This window comes from Furipterus horrens, unplaced genomic scaffold (assembly GCF_987537825.1).
Source record: "Furipterus horrens unplaced genomic scaffold, mFurHor1.1.pri manual_scaffold_8, whole genome shotgun sequence".
Lineage (NCBI taxonomy): Eukaryota > Metazoa > Chordata > Mammalia > Chiroptera > Furipteridae > Furipterus > Furipterus horrens.
Window position 1 is genome coordinate 45,623,085 of NW_028327178.1, and position 12,823 is coordinate 45,635,907.

Genomic DNA, 12,823 nt, shown 5'->3' on the forward strand with positions numbered 1-12,823 from the left:
GTGGAATGCACAGTTTAGTGGGGAAGGCAGTCAACTGGATGATCATGAAAGTAAATTCATTGTTTACTATAAAATAAGCACAAAAAAAGTACAAAGCACTAAACCTACATTCAATTGGGGAGCTTTACTGACTGAATGACTTTTCAGCTGAGGTTTAGGAAAGTAGAAACAATATGAGAAACAATGTTGCAGGGAGGGTGGGAGAAAGACATCTTATCCAGCTGCATAGAAGCTATAGAGTCCAGTAAGTCTCACCTGAATTGACTATGCCAGAGTTCACACAGTAAACTTCTAAATGTGTTTTGGCTCCAAGGTTCCTCTGCTGCCTGTTCCAAGCTCTAAGTGGAAAAGTGCCTCCCTTTTTGAAAGAAAGAATTAAAACAATTCCTTTGCTTTCTGGGTTCATGTCTTGGAAAAGAACTCTGAAGGCAGTAACTGTGCCTTGTCTTTTTGCTTGAGTAGTATGATGAATCATATCAAAAAACAGTGTTTGCAAAGTCTGAGATAAGATCAAAATGCCATTTTCTTCTGAAACTGCAGCATGTGTTTTGTAAAGAAATCTCAATGATATCTAGCAGGGAAATTTCTAGTCCAGAAATATACGTCACACTGCATTTCCATTGAAATAGAAATCAAGAAAGAAAAGGTCCCCTAGGAAAGGTTATAATCATGAGGTTAGAGTGGGGGTTAATGCCTGTCCTCCTATCATATACAGTACTCACAGCCCTTCTCCTGTAGTAGAATTGAAATGGAAGTTACTCTAGCAGATGTTTTCAAATTAACCAAAATCGTGTCAGCTGGAAATGTGCCCAGAGAGCGAGACCTTCCCACAAGCCTGAGGGAGCCATTCAAATGTCTCTGAGTCCTCCTGGTGCAGATTGGGATGCACAAGCTAGGGAAAAAAGCAAGTCCCAGCACAAACCCTACTCTCCCAAATGCTTATCCATGGCTTCATCAAGACCCCCTATCTGTTGAATACTAAAAAAAAACTGGCAGGGTTAGGCATTTATCACACTGCCAATTCACTCTCTTCATGCTTGCTTTTGTGTTTTTACTTACAAATCTGATAAGAAAGCACTGAGAGAAGATATAGAAATTGCAAATGACAGCAGATGAGCAAATTATGATACGTGAATATGAAAATGAACAGTTTAGTCTCAGGCAATTACCAGGACTGTGAGTTTGTGTCTTCAAGCAGTCCCAGAGCATTGCTATCTAGTTAAGAACAACCCCAAGTGGGGCAATCATAGCTAGTTATGTTGGTTCTCATCTACCCAAGAAAAGGTCCAAGATTCTGGGCCAAAGATCTATGGCTATATATCCAGGGGGCTTCCTGTGAATGATGTGGTTGTCTGAGGTGAGATGTCACTTTTTACCCAATAATCACAAACTCTTACAGGAAGGAGAAAACAATAAACACCAACCAGGAGAAACTTTAAGCCAATAAAGGCATAGAACATCTCTAGTTTCTCACTCATACACCAGTTATCTGGCTCCTACCATTTCCTATTGTGAAGGATGTAAAATTGACGAGTCAGCATATCTCACAGGCAATACCAACCTCTGTGCAATCAGAGTAAGGAAGAAAAGACCTCAAAACAAAGTAATTCATCTTTTTAGCTTTTATAGCCACATCTCATTTTTCCTCCTCTCAACCTTACGTCTTGCTCTGTAGGTTTGTGTGTTGTAGGGTTACAAAGTAAAAGCCATACACACACATGCACATGTGTGCGTGCACACACACACACACACACACACAGAGCATAAGCCAAATAGGTATGTGTTAGAAGAAAAAGAACTAGTCACCTGGTATCTCACACAATGAGTTGTCTGTGAATGTTTTAATAAGTTAAAGCAAATGACTGAAGATTAGTTCTAAATCCTCCTCTGTGGTAGAAGGATATTTTAGACCTTCCTAGGGACAACATCTTTGGCAATTACAGACATACCACACATATAGAGAAAATTATCTTCATTGGAGAGTAACACACTACAAATGCCCCATGATAAAAGAAAGGAAAGAAGGGAGGGAGAAATAAAAGAAAGGAAAGGAAAGGAGAGGAAATTAAAGGAAAGGAAAGGAAAGGAGAGGAAATGAAAGGAAAGGAGAGGAAACGAAAGGAAATGAAAGGAGAGGAAACGAAAGGAAAGGAGAGGAAATGAAAGGAAAGGAAAGGAAATAAATTCAGGAGACCACTAAAATCCTTCTTTTTTTTTTTTTTTTTTTTTTTTTTTTTGAAAACGGAGAATTACAAGCCTTTAGATCTTCTGGAACTAAAAGAGATAGCCAAAGATGTCGGGTGTTTTTGTACCTCCATGTGTTTTAGCAGCACAAAGACTTTTAGAATGCTAACAAAGGGCCTTCTTGTGGCTATGTTTTAAAATAAAAACATGCAAAGAGAACAACATACCATAGACATAAGGCATAAGATTTACATGTGGGAGGTGAGGACTTGAAAAAAGTGTTTAGATTTTTCAAAAGTCCTTTCAGCCTTCCTGTATAATGGTGCTCCTTTAGCAGGGAAAAATAATTACCAAAGCAAAAGGAGAAAAAGAAAATTCCAAAAGAACTTACAAGTACACCATTTTCTTAAATTAAGCAAGGAGAAGCAAATGTGGTTTTAATAGAAATGAAATCTTCATAAAGTCTCCCAATTGAATGTTTCCTGTGAGAAAATAGATCCTTCAGCATGAAGCAGAGTTGCTCTGATGAAGAATGGAACAGTTTGTGGGAATGACCAAAAAGGGACCATAATGTGAATTTGAGTCTGTCCTAGAAATGTCACTTAAAAACACACACTTAGCATTTTACTATTTTTTTCTATATTTGAAATGCAAAATTAAAATCAGAATGCTGAATTTGTTTCCAGAGAAGTTACTAACCAAAGAATATAGTACATGTCTCAATCAAGTTGTAGCTGAGCTATTACTATGCTACTAAATAATCTGAATGAACAGACAGTAAAACTTCAGTTCTCCTCTTCTCAGTTTTAATTTTTACATTTAAGAAATAATCAATCTCGATGGCTATTTGTATTCCCAAGTGTAATTCAACAGGGTACTGAAGCTTAGCAGGAATTAGAAAGAACAGCACTTAGTTTTAGGCTATGTCTCTATATGGACTCCATAATATTTTGAGTTTTGAGAAAAACGTCTTGATTTCAATAATCACTGATATGGTTTATCAAGATTTTCATCCTGGCAGAGCAAAGTTATAATGAAGAAGAAATTAAAGATGCTAAACCATACAAATATCTCATAAAAACAACTCATATATATTATTCCCCTTAGGAAACAGTTGTTCTTGTGTGATATAGAGATGTAACTTAAAAAATCCCACATTAGCAAATGCATTCAAGGTTTTTTTCTCATATGAAATAACAAATACTTTCTCCTCAACAAGGCGATTTTTTAAAAATTATCAGGGAATTTTAGATCTGGAACTAGGAATATTTCAAGGCAGTAACTTCCCTACAGCAACTTTAAACTGAACTAATAAATCCTAACCAAATCAATAACAAGACTATTGACACCAGATTTCTATGAACTTCCCTATTTCATGGCAGAATATGAATTTTCTAAATTAAGGGTAGTTTTTACAAACTAAACATGAAATTTCATACATTTTGCATAAATATACTCAATATCTCCTTAGGGTTTTGAATTTCCTTTTTAAAAATTTAAGCAAAGAAAATTTTGTCCTTTTGACATTACATAAATTAGGGTACTTGTAACATCTCTTGCCTTCAAGACATTTTTTTTTAAATTGGGATTAAGACTATTGGTATATATGCAAAATTAGGCCAGTATAAAGCTGTTTTCTGCAACTGAAATTCTCCTATAAATAACAATCAAAAGGCATTTAGCACCTTCCTGGTAAAAATAATTTACAAGATGTTCCCATTCAGTCCTCAAATCACTTTCCTAGTTCTAAACATTCCTCATCCTAGGGCCTGACTACAACTCAGATTATTCCATCAACATTTCACAAAGTCACTTGTAAGGACTACGAAAGCTAATGATCTGTCTTTAATTGATACTTTTATTATATGTCTTTCATCTTGTAATTCCATAACTTCACGTACTATTGACGGATGAGACTGGGAGCATCCATCTTTCCCGCACCGGAGCCAGGCTCACTGTGTCAGAGTGTACAGTCTCGCCTAAGTCCATAAAAGAAATAACATCTCACCCAATGGCATTACTGTCCCGAGGGTCTCTACCTCAAGCCCCTACCCCTCCGAAAGCCTTCTTTTACGCAAACAGAAAATTTTGCAGCGCTACTGGCCAAGAGGGTGGCGAGCCCGGGAGCCAGGAGCCGGGGGACGGGAGCTCAGGCACAGGCATTCAGTGTCTTGAGCGCCTCAGGAGTAGGCCGCCCCTTCCCACGGCCCCCTGGGGCTACTCGACGAAGCAGGGGCAGCTCACTGTGCCCGAAGAGCAAACTAGCCCGAGTCCTGAATGCAGGGTCTTCATCCCCCCCGCGGCCAAAGAAAGGTCCCTCCCGCAGCTGCAGCCGCCCCTCAATGAAAGTGCAATCTGTTATCTCTCCCTGGCCCAAGGAGAGGTCCCCGCTCATTCAAGTCGCTGAATACTGGGTCTTATCCCTCGCCCCCCACGCGATTCGCCCGGAACTGGGCTGGGCTGCGGGCGGGGGCGACTCTCCAGTAGACTCCCGCTTAGACCCCGGGTTGGGTGGTGATGGTGATGGTGATGGTGATGGTGTGTGTGTGTGTGTGTGTGTTGCCGTATCTTGGTCTCACCCTGAGCCTCTGTCTCTTTGTGCCTCTGTTGCTCTGGCTTTCTGTCTCACGAGCGCGCGCACATTCGCGCACAGAGGAGGCTCTTTCTGCAACCAATGCCAAAATGTCACCTAAAAAGCAAGTGCAACAACTTGCTTTGGAAACAACCCAGGAGTCATGAAATCCCCTGCATTAAGCAGCCCCCTCCTCTCCTGCAAGGTGCACTAGGGTTGGGGACCAGGGGAGGTGTGAATTTGGCTTGTGAAGATCACCAGGAATGGTGCTCTCCACCCCTCCCCCCACTTCAGGACCCTGTCGCAATTAGAAATCCGCCCCTCCCGGGCTCCGGTGAGAGCAGCAAGGACCGCACGCCAGGAGAGGGGCGCGCCTGTGGGTCCTCCGGGGGCCGCGCCCGGCAGTGCGCCCCAGACGAAAGAGAAGTGGTCGCGCGGGTGGGCGGCCAGTAGCCCAGCGCATTGTACCTCCTCTGGCAAGAGAGGCAGCAACCTCGCGGCGAGCAAGGGACACCTTGCGCGCCGCAACCGCGGCGGTGGCGGCGTCCCAGGTTCCGGTGGCCGATGCCAGGCGTACAAGCCCCAGCCCCCGCGGCGCAGCCCGTAGTTACCTTGCCGCTGCCCGCAGTCCGGCTCTCGGACCTCCCTTCGTTTGCCCGTCGGTCCCAGGAGCCTCGGAGGGAGCACGAAAGATGTGTCCCCGTGGTTGGGACAGGTTCTCAGCGGGGTGAGGGGAAGTACTCGGGAGAACAGCCGAGGCGGCTGCGGCCGCTCCCGCTGCTGAGGCTGCCGATTCCCAGGGGCTGGATGTTTTGAAGAGGCCGTGTCCTCGGGATCGTGGCGCCTGGAGCGCAGCACTCGCCTCTGGCGCAGAGACTGAGCGCCGGGACGCAGCGGTTTGGGGCAGGAAAGCTGGGCCGGTCACCCGCCTCTGGGTGCAAGTTAATACGGTGGGGAGGAGGAGTCCCGCACTTCCTCCGCCCAACCACCGGAGCCGGCAGGCGGGCGGCGGCGGCCGCTCCGGGAGCCAGTCTTTTCCACCCTCCCCAACTACTACCGCGCGGTCACTAGCTCGGGCCCCAAACCAGGCACGTGCGCGGAGACCACCGGGAGGCGCGGGCCTCATCCAGACTGTGCTCCTGGCCTCTGGATTGTGTCCCCTCAGCCTTCACGGTGGCAAGTGCGCTCACATCGGAGTGAGAGGAAAGCCCCATACTCCTGGGATGGAACCAAGAGGCAGCCACCCATTAGTGGGCGTGTCCCATACTTTCCCTGGAGCAGCTTCTCCGGAAAATTAAACCTTCCCCTCCTTTCTTGACAGCCCTTGTTCCTAACCTTGCCCCTTAAAGGGAGGGAATTGGGAGGTCCTAACACTTTCTATCACAGGAGATCATGTTGGCGGGCAGAGGGTTTGCTGTCCTCTCCTCATCCTCAGGGTCCCTAGTAGAATTTTTGAAGAAGTAATCGCCAGAGAAGAGATGGGGTGGTGGAAAGAATCTATAGACTCACAAGGACCGACGTTAAAACCCAGTGCCACTACTTTAAGATATTCCTCAGAGCCTCAGTTTCTCCACCTATACAACGGCAGTTCTTAGAAGGATGTGCAGCTTAGATTACACAATATATATTCCACCTGTTCCTCTTGGTATTATCCTAAAGGTAACCAGAAAAACAAATCCCTTTTTCTCCTGTTTCTGACCTCAGTAAACTTCCCACTATCCATCCCAAGTGCATTTGAAAGCCAGGTTCATTCACATAGTCTGAAAATAAGAAGAATCCATGTGGCTTCAAATTAAGAATAGAGATAAATGGTGTGACTGGGTGAACTGAGATGTGGGTCAAAGAGAAAAAAGTTGATCAAGTATTCATTGAGTTCCTATTCTATCCATTTATAAGTATTAGTGTTCCAGATGATAATAGTTAAAAATATTCATGGTTAATCACTGCCTTCCTGTTTCCATCTCAAAAAAAGAATGGGCATCCTCATGGAAGAATGTCCTTTGTGCTACAGCTCCCAGAGAGAACATTATGCCAAAGAGTATATAATCTTTATGTAATTGTTCCCACAAATTTATAGCATAAGATTTAGCATCTGCTTTGTGTGATATCTAATTATAAATATTAATAGAATATTCTTTTTCAAGAAAACGGTTCTAAAAATGCAGGGAAGTGAAAAACAGTTTTCATAAAAATATGACTCGGATAAATAATCGCTTTTCTGCAATTTTACTGAGTGATTTTCCATTGAAGAGGGAAAAAAAATCTTTAAACCACTAAACACTCAAAGAAATGGAAGTAAATCCTCAGCATTGTAATACCATGATCACCAATACGTTAACAAAATTTATTTTTAATATATCCCCAACCAATGCAAGAATGTCTGTATAGGGGAACTTATGCTTCTAATAATAGTCCATGGAAAGGCAAAGTACTGACATAGGAAAAAAATAACTTCTCATAATCTAGAAAAAAACAACTACCTTGCATTTCCAAATCTGTAAATAAGTTTAATTCATAGAATTTTTAATGAGGTCACATAAATAACAAGGCCAATATAACTGTCGGGGTTTAACTCAAAGTATGAGGTGAACTTTAGTGAATAAAATTACCTGAAATAGAAAATAAGTTTTCTTACAAAATTATTGTGTTAGATTTAACCCAGAAACAATAATATCTATATAACACTTAGTATCATTAGGATTTTCTGACTGTAAGTGACAGAAACCAAATTCGGCTACTTTAAGAGAAAGTGATATATTGGGAAGATATTGAAAGCTTCCATAATTGAAGGGAGGGTTGGAAAGCAGTGTTGGAAACAAGCGGGATTTGAGATAGAACCAGAGGGATAGGAAGCGGGAAGGAGAGAAACAGTTTGGTTTGGTGCTGCTCAGTTAACATGAGTAAATGCCAACTGTTATTTCTAACCTCACATTACTGGATCAAGATTCAAGTCACAGCGTAGAGCATTTGACTAGCCAAACTTCACTCAGGCACTAACCTCCTGGTTATACCAGCATAGGAAGAGGATTGGTTGGTTGTTTGACATCCAAAATGGAAGGCAATCACCTGCATTTATCACTCTTCTAAAAGTACACATGATGAGAGATAAGTAATTTCTTAAAACAAGTTCATGGGGGCTATTAAAAAGGATAATTGGATACTCAGGTCAAAAAAGGAAAATGATAAATGTTACATTGATTAGTTATGAAATTTACATTATAATTCTTAAAGTTATTTGGAAATGAATGTGATATTGTACAAGTAAAACTAATATGCACATTTTGTAGTTATTATACATATGTTTATTTTTAGTTAAAGAATGCTACTTAAATATCATATATATGCCCAGCTAGCTTATTTATATAAGCATAGTGCCTATAAACACTACTGCAAGCCAGGGCTATCAACTATGTTCATTTCTAGTCATAGACAGTGTGGGAGCTGAATAATAACCCTGGAAAGATGTCCGAATCCCTTGAAATAATGAATGTTATTTTACATGAAAATTTGGAGATGTAATTAAGTGAAGAATCTTGAAATGGGAAGGTTATCCAGAATTATCCCATGGGCCTGACATAATCTCCAGGGCTCTTTTAAGAGGGGAATAAAAGGAAAGTTAAAGGCAGAAGAAAAAGATGGGATGATGAAAGCAAAGGTTGAAGTGATACACTTTGAGGATGGAGGAAGGTGACCATGAACAAAGTAATACATACAGTCTCTAGAAATTGGAAAAGAGAAAAGATTCTCCCCTGGAGCCTTCAGAAAGAACATGAATCTGCTAACATCTTGATATTAACTCAGTTAAACTGATTCCAGACTTCTGATCTCCAGAATGGCAAGATAATAAATTGTTGCTTTAAGCCACCAAGTTTCTAGTAATTAGTAACAGCAACTATATGAAACAAACATAGCATAGCTCACCTTGGGAGCATGCTATTGGTAGTAGGTGTCATGAGAGCCCTCACTATAGGAGAAACACAGAAAGGTATATCTACTTCTGGAGAGGATAACTCAAAGCAGGCTTAATCAACAATGTGTTGGTAAGAACAGGAAATTGGAAGCCATGGATAAATAGGGTTCCTATCCATTTCTCTGGTTAAATCAAAATGGTGGCATTTCTCTTAAAATGAAGTATAGTTGTGAAAGAAGAAATTTCTCAAGGGGCAATGTGAATGGTAAATGTGAAAGGCATGCAAGTTTCTTCTGCATTAACAAAGCATTATCATTGTCATGGTTTTAAGTGACATTTCAATGTGATCCCAGATTTATGTCTTCAGCTTTGACCTCTTGGCTAGTTTTGATATTTGCATATCCAAAAACCTGATAGACAAATCCACTTGACATTTCCACTAGTACCCCAGACTTAACAGCTCCAAATTAAACTCATCACTTTCTGCCCTTTCCTTCCATTCAAATGTATTACTTTTTCTGTTATAGTATATGAATTCATGGCAACATCATCCACCAAATCACCAATCCCAGAATCCTATGAGTCATCCTAGACTTCTGTGCTCACCAATAAGGTCTGATTCATCACCAAACATTGTTGACTTCTCCTATCATGTGAATTGATCTTGGATCCTTCCTATATTTCCATTTCTATTATATGTCCCCAACTAGCTTTGTAATCTCTTGCCTAGGTTATTATCCTGCTAACTCCTTTCCTCTAGTCTTTCCTCCTCTTCATTGCAGCAAGACTGGTCTAAAAATACAACCTTATGTTGTTAATCCAGTGCTTTAGCTCCTATAAAGTTATAAAGTTTAGGTCCTTATAATGACAAGCAAGGCTCTCAAAAACTTACTTTTATCTCTTTCTTCAATCTTTGCTCCTATTTTATACAGTGTGCTCCAGTACATCAGGCTGCTGCTTATATTGCCATTCATGTAACCTGCTCTGGAATATAGCTGTAACTTTCTCATACTATTCTCTCTGTCTTGAGTACCCTCATTCTGCTTTAACTGACTAATATCATAGTTACTTCTCCTTCTAAGTTTGCTTCAGTATACCTCATGCCTGAATTAATCAGTTGAATTGAGTGTTTCCAGTGCTCACCTCACCTAATATTTAGTTCTTAACACATTATATTAAAATTTTCATGTTATCTGGGTTGTATTTTTGAGACTGTAGCTAGTCATATTTGGAACCCAGATACCTAGCACAATAATTGTTTTTCAATAGAAAATCATTACATATTTGTGAGACTGGATTAACATAAACTTCTTAGAAAATATTTTTAATGTCAGTGTATATTTTAATATAATTTAGTAGAAACCTATGTGTGATATAATATAACCTGAAACCATATTTTAAAACCCATTGCTTCATCAGGTTTAATAAATGGGAAGCCTTCTTTTTCATGTTAAACAAATACCAAAAATTATTGAGGAGACACTTGAAGATATTGTGTCTAATTTTTCTTTTTAATAGCCAATCCAGTGAAATGAAATGGTCTTGTTCTCCTCAAATGCTTTTCAAATAACATTTTTGCTTTTTACTTTATTTAACATTTTGTATTAGAGATATAAGTGCTAAAATCCAATTGATTTAGCTTCTGTCTCAACCCTTCTTTTATACCCTGTCATTTAGTTTACACATTAATCTCTATACACTGTCTCCTCTTCTTGTCACCTCCACCACACACCCCATCTAGTTTATTACCCACTGCAATATGGTATGAGCCCTGTACATTGCAATCTGGCTTTTTTCTGATAAAGGTGGCCTAATTTCCCCAACAGAAAGATCTTTTAAGTTCCTATTTCCTTGATATCTAATCAGAATTTTATGCTGCAAATAACTGATTTATCAAATTTTCCACTGTAAACTTCAATTACTTTATTGTCTCTTAGTACTCCATCCAGTTCTCTGTTCCTACTACCTCTACAAGCTGCAATTATCATGCCCCCAAGATGGTGGCTGAGGAGATTGATGAGAGTGAGATGTCTGAAGACAAAGGACCCTTGGTCAGGGCCCTGGGGAGTCTCTGCAGTACCCAGTGGTGAAGGAGAAAGAGTCCAACATCAGAGGTGGAAGGAAACCCAGGGGCAAATCCATGAAAAGAGCAGCTGCATGGAAACCAACGACTGAGAAAATTTTAGGAGATCAGGCTGTTCAATGCTGAATTTCAAACCATCATTTCTACTCATTGTAACATCTTCACCTGCAAGAAATATATAGATTTCACAAACTCATTGTGTACAAACCAAATGAGGCATCTTCCATTTAATATTAGTACTTTTTCACAGTCTTTCCACTACTGATCCATTCCACATATATTCAGATACTAAATCCAAAATTGTAGAAGTCATTCTGAGACTCATCCTTCCACCTTATTCACTACATCTAGTTGGTCACCAAGTTTTGTCAAATTCATAAAATAATAATCTATCTATTTCACTCTACTGCTTAAATTTTTTCAGTACATCCTCGTCTCAAAGATAAAATCAAAGTGTAGGTATGACATGCAAAGCCCTTCATAATCTTATTTTTCTTCATTAAATTATCAAAACAACTTATTTGAGTGGGATGACTTTTAACATACTGGATTAAAAACTTTATTAAAATGACTTTTAACAGGATGGAAATAATAATTTAAAGTTTAAAAGAAATATGAATAAATCTATGAATAAAAATGTAAAAAATATATATATGCATATCGTCGGCAGCCGTCCGTCTCGAGAGACGATGGTGTAGCTTCTTAAGAGTCTACCTGCACCGCCGAGAATGGCTGTGCAGTCCGACTCGGGAGTGACACGGTATCTGTCTCCTCCCGTGTTAAATCGACATCTTGCGATGATGCTGGAGTGTCCTCTTCAGGGAAGCTGAAGCTACAGAGCCTGGGCAGGGTGATATGGAGGGTCTGCTGTTGCCCATGCCCGTCCATCTCGAGAGACGATGGTGTAGCTTCTTAAAGTCTATCTGCACCGCCGAGAATGGCTGTGCAGTCCGACTCGGGAGTGACACGGTATCTGTCTCCTCCCGTGTTGAATCGACATCTTGCGATGACGCTGGAGTGTCCTCTCCAGTGAAGCTGAAGCTACAGAGCATATGTATATACATATTCATCCATATATATTAAGGACTGCTGATAATACATGGCCCTGAGGCACCTATACATCAGCATAACAGTAGAAGCAGGAGAAAAAATCAGAATATCTTGATAACTAGAAAATATTAATTAACATATTACTATATACATTTTGAGAAAAGATATACTCCATATTTTTTGTATAGAAATATTGCATTTAAGAACTTGCTTTAAAACAATCCCATTTACAATAGTATCAAAGGGAATAAAATACTCAGGAATAAGTTTAACCAAAGAGGTAAAAGATCTGTATAACAAAAACTATAAGACATTGATGAAAGAAGTTGAAGAAGGCACATAACAAAAAATGGAAAGATATTTCATGCTCATGGATTAGAATAATTAATATTGTCAAAATATCTGTACTACCTAAAGCAATCTACAGATTCAGTGTAATCCCGGTCAAAACTCCAATGGTATTTTCCCTAGAAATAAAAAATATATATATTAAAATTTGTATGGAACCACAAAAGACCTTGAATAGCCAAAGCAATATTGAGAAAGAAGAACAGGCCTGGAAGCACCACACTTCCTGATTTCACACTATAGTACAAAGCTATATTAATCAAAATGGTATGGTACTGGCATAAAAGCAGATATATATACCAATGGGGGATAAATTCAGAAGCCCAGAAATAAACATACATACATACATCATCAATTAATTTAAAACAAAGAAACCAAGAATACTCAATGGGGAAGGATAATTTCATCAATAAGTGATGCTGGGGAAAGCTGAACATCCACAGGCAAAACAATGAAACTGAGCCATTATCTTATACCACACACAAAAATCAACTGAAAATGAGTCGAATACTTGAAACCATAAAACTGTTGGGGTGGGGGGTAAAAAGCATAGGAGGTAAGTTCCTTGACAATGTTCTTAGAAATATTTTTTGGATAAGACACCAAAAGTAAAGGCAACAAAAGCAAAAATAAACAAGTGACACTGCATCAAACTAAAAACTTCTACACAGAAAAG

The 12,823-nt window shown here is 39.9% G+C and overlaps 1 long non-coding RNA gene across 1 annotated transcript in view; it reads right to left on the bottom strand.

Annotated features, from left to right (window-relative positions):
• LOC150002843 (uncharacterized) overlaps positions 1 to 5,793 on the bottom strand; it is a 153,181-nt gene extending 147,388 nt beyond the window's left edge. The window contains exon 1 of the long non-coding RNA XR_016512643.1: positions 5,368 to 5,793. This is a non-coding gene — a long non-coding RNA (uncharacterized LOC150002843). The remainder of the gene's footprint in view (positions 1 to 5,367) is intronic.
• Between the last annotated feature and the right edge of the window lie 7,030 nt (positions 5,794 to 12,823).